At 37.0% G+C, this 4,206-nt stretch overlaps 1 long non-coding RNA gene across 1 annotated transcript; it reads right to left on the bottom strand.

The window, feature by feature from the left end:
• Window positions 1-202: 202 nt before the first annotated feature.
• On the bottom strand, window positions 203-3,743 carry LOC110219112 (uncharacterized). Its single transcript, XR_002327520.2, has 2 exons — window positions 3,585-3,743; window positions 203-657 (listed from the first exon to the last, which is right to left on the bottom strand). It is a non-coding gene; the product is annotated as an uncharacterized LOC110219112 (long non-coding RNA).
• Between the last annotated feature and the right edge of the window lie 463 nt (window positions 3,744-4,206).

Raw genomic sequence — 4,206 nt, 5'->3', positions numbered from 1 at the left:
TCCTGAGTTTCACATCTGTCAGGCTTAGTAAAAGCTGCAGGTAAGACCTGGGCTGGCCTAAGCCCTCCAACTCCCCAAAGCCGGCCCTCTACATCTCCCCCTTTCTTCTGTTCTAGCTTGAGAACGTGGGATGCACATCAGGAGAAAACTCAAGAGTAACAAGAATACTATCAGGGTACGAAATGCAACAGCAAACTTGAAATATTCTGGAAAGTGTTAAGTTGCTTGATATAGTACAACAGCTTATAAACAATATCTTGAGGATCAATACCATCCATGTTATATTTTTGGAATGCCAAGCGCCCTGAAGCCTATTCAATATTTGATCAGGAGTTACATTGGTAGTATTAGAAAGCAAATAGGGAGTTACACAAACAAAAGTATAGTGGTCAAGTTACAGGTTTAACCCAAGGTGGGGTAAGGCATATAAGTCCAATGTAATCATGACTCCATCATGGAGCCATCTGCGACAGTCATCATTGCAAAAAGGACAGTCAGCATATTATTGGCTCTTCGTCTTCTCGGTCTCGCCTTCCTCCTCCGCTTGTCTCTCCGACCAGTTTTTCCCTTGATGCTCAGGGTCTCTATCCCTCTGGTCAGTATGCTGACAGGTGCAGATGTTCATCTCAGGAACCCAGACTGGTTCTCCTGCATGTTCTGGAAAAATACAAGCATAATCTCGACCCCAGATTAGTAATTTTACTGGACCATCCCAATTATCCATCTTTGGATCCTTCCACATTACTGTGACATCTGGTTGCTCATCTAACAACCTGTTCTTTTGCCCTGCAAAATGTTTTTGTGCAGTAGTACATCCCTGATCATCTAGTGTTAAAAATTTTATGGTATGTATTACCTGGTCCAATATCCTTTTTAAATTTTTGGTATATATTACCTGATCCAATCTCCTTCTTACCCTATTTTCTATTCCCTCTTTATTCTGTCTATCAAGGAGTATTTTAATATCCTTGTTGCACCTTTCAACAATGGCTTGTCCAGTAGGATTGTACGGGATGCCAGTAGAGTGAGTGATATTATAGGTGAGACAAAATTGTGCAAAATTCCTGCTAGTATAGGCAGGACCATTGTCAGTCTTGAGGTGTCTTGGATTGCCAAGAATATTAAAGCAAAACAAGAAATGGTATTGCTTATGTCCTTCTTAAAAAATGTAACTAATCCAAATATCTGCTTGTCTTCATATGATATTCATCTTTCCTCCACTTTTTTTTGCACATACTCTGACACATACATTGTAATTACACTTAAAAAACATGAATCACACATTGATATGCAATAAAGGAATTTTAGAATAAGACTCCCCTAACATTGTGTAATTGTTCAGTAGAAAAATAGCCAACTAAATATGATTAAGTAATGTTTAGAACAGCATAAGTTTAAGTAGCTAAGAAATCAGGTATGTATAGAAATGTGTTTAAGGCTATGCTTCTTGGCAGAAAACACAGAAATAACTAAGTTTCCTATCTGTCATTAAAAAAAAGATTCCATAATGGTTTAATTAATAAAAATTATTTTCAACTCTGAAATGTTGTTTTAACTACTGACCAGGCTATGACAAATTTATGCTGGATTTTCTAATACAAGAGGGGAGTTAGGCAATAGAACTCTGCAGCAAAGCAAAAAAATTTCTTTAGTTATCTACTGAATTCAAGAGGGTTTTGTTGGGCAAGGGTAAAAATCTATTTCTAAATATTCAAAGACAAATAAATGTCCCCTTTCCCACTTCACTTGTTTAATTTGCTTGCAAATCCCTCCCAAAACCACCAGGACAAATGAAAGCCTAAAAATATTGCTATTAATATTCTAACAAAGTCAGAATGAATAATTTTTTAAATCAAAAAGTTCTATCAAAGATATGTTAAAAAGGACTTATGAAGTTATAGCCTTTTATATACTGTAAAATATATTAAGATTTTAGCTATATTATAACTAGTACTAAGGAGCTGATTCAGAAAATTTACAAGCTACATTTACTGGAAATTTTAGTATACATACAGTGCATTAGACTGTGTTTAACATACAAACTGCTCATGTCAAATTTCTAAAGCAGAGAGTTTATTTACTCCTACCCTTGAAGTTTCCTCCACCTGATTAAGAAAACAAGTTGATTTGTTTTCTAATTATTTATACTTAGCTTCTTAAGTAATTTTCCTCTTTTTTGAATTCCAATGTAATGTTCAAGTTACCTAAATGGTGGTTGTAGATAAAATGATACAAGCTTTATTTTTCTAGAATTACCATAAGATAGAACTCTTGATTTACAAACTGATCTGAAATGAATGGAAGGTTGCAAAGGACATGTATCTACAAAAGCTATAAAATTAAGTATGCTATTTTAGCTCTAACTTCAATAAAACTTTTTTTATATGTATATAAGGCAAATGTCCCATTTTCTTTGATTGTTAAAAAGGATCTAAAATGAAATCCCCTTAACCACTGATTTCGGTTAATATCACATTTACCTTTGTTTTTTTTTTTTTTTTCTGTTTGGAAATGTGATGGCTGACAAAAAATGTTAATATACAATTTTCTTTGAGACTCTTGAAAACCACAAAATTTAATATGTCATAACGACTACAAATTCTAACATTTAATGTAAAGTAATCATAATTCTTTGCATGCCACAATGACACACACTTAAGGCCAACTTTTTCAGAATGTACTGTAACTTGAATAAAATCAAATAGGGAGACATATATAAAATGGGAAATACAGTGTGGCTTCACATCACAGCTCCTGCTTGTCCATAAGACATTACGGAGGGAGTAATAATTTCACTTACACACTGACTTTGTAAATGTGATCAGCTGCCAATGTCCTGAATATTTATGACATGGGTCTTTTTAACAAGAACAGGACAGCAGCATGGTAACCACTTTTCTAAGTATATTTTCTATACAAAATAATTCCAAGATATAATCATTAAGTTCTCATATAGTACTATTATTTTAAACAATAATCAATAAAATACCAATTATGTGAAAATTGCAACACCACTAAGAGTGAGCACTGCCATTTCCTAGTGTAATCAAAGTTGGCATTAGTACAGTCTTGGCAATGCAATGGTTGGACAGTACAGGTATCTTATGCAGAGATTTCAGTAGCAGAATGGCACTTGGTTTGTTCTCAATAGAAATGGCAAAGATGCAGTTGACAATTTAAAGAAAGACAATGTTCTTATTTGCATGCTAAAATTCTAGTTGTGTCCCCTGTATTTGAATACTTTCAAATAATATTGTCTGTCTCTGTGTTCTGCTCACGAGCTCTGCCCCATATTAGCTAACTATCTTATAGAACACTACTTAGCCAGTGCGGCTTACTTACCCTTTAAATCAGAGAAGCTGAAAAGCGGCAGTCTCGTTCTGAAGTTTACTTTCGCTTTTGAAGACGCTCAAAAGACGTAGTCTCGTAGTCTCGTTTGTCCGCCTCTGCGGTTTGCTTTCCCACCTGTGCAGTTTGCTTTCACTTTAAATCTGAGACCCGGAAAAGTGGCAGTCTCTTTTTAATCCCTGTTTAACCTAGTGAAAATAAAAAAAAAAAACTGTATAGAAAAATTATCGCCCTACCTTGTTAGCGTCTTCTCTTGACGACCGCAGCTTCTTTTCTAGGGCTGTTGGCCAAACAGCCCACCTTGTCCAGGGCCACTCTGACGTGGAAAGCCTTCCTTTCAGGTCCCTGTTGGGGCGCCAAATGCCGGGAGCGCCTGCGTCCTGGCTGTGATCTGATGCCAGCGGAGTGTGAAGAGAGAAAGAATCACGGGCCAGGTGAGAGCAGTGAAGAACAAACTCTGTTTATTGATCTGAGGGCTCGGGCTTATATAGTACCGGATCAAGCAATAGTAACATTATTATTCATGAAAAGTACAAATCTAATTAAGTGATTTCCTTACTTCCTTGTACCTTGTCTGTTACATTCTTTCCCGCGTCCTGTCCTGTACCCCATCCGTTTCCTCCCTTCCTGCATCCTGTTCTCAAGAGAGGGAACGGGGAGGGGTGGTGAGCGGTCAGGCTTAGTACAAGTTGCAGGTAAGACCTGGGCTGGCCTAAGCCCTCCAACTCCCCAAAGCCGGCCCTCTACATTTACCTATTATGCTTACCCTCCTGTGGGTGCTCTGAAATTCATCAATGTGATAACCAAAACTGTGCACTATATCATAGCAGATGTTTGACTAGGAGAGAAGAAAGAGGG

This window comes from Phascolarctos cinereus, unplaced genomic scaffold (assembly GCF_003287225.1).
Source record: "Phascolarctos cinereus isolate Bilbo 61053 unplaced genomic scaffold, phaCin_HiC Scaffold_4;HRSCAF=312, whole genome shotgun sequence".
Classification (NCBI taxonomy): domain Eukaryota; kingdom Metazoa; phylum Chordata; class Mammalia; order Diprotodontia; family Phascolarctidae; genus Phascolarctos; species Phascolarctos cinereus.
Note: the sequence above shows the minus strand (reverse complement) of the source record. Positions and strands in the feature narration are given on the sequence as shown.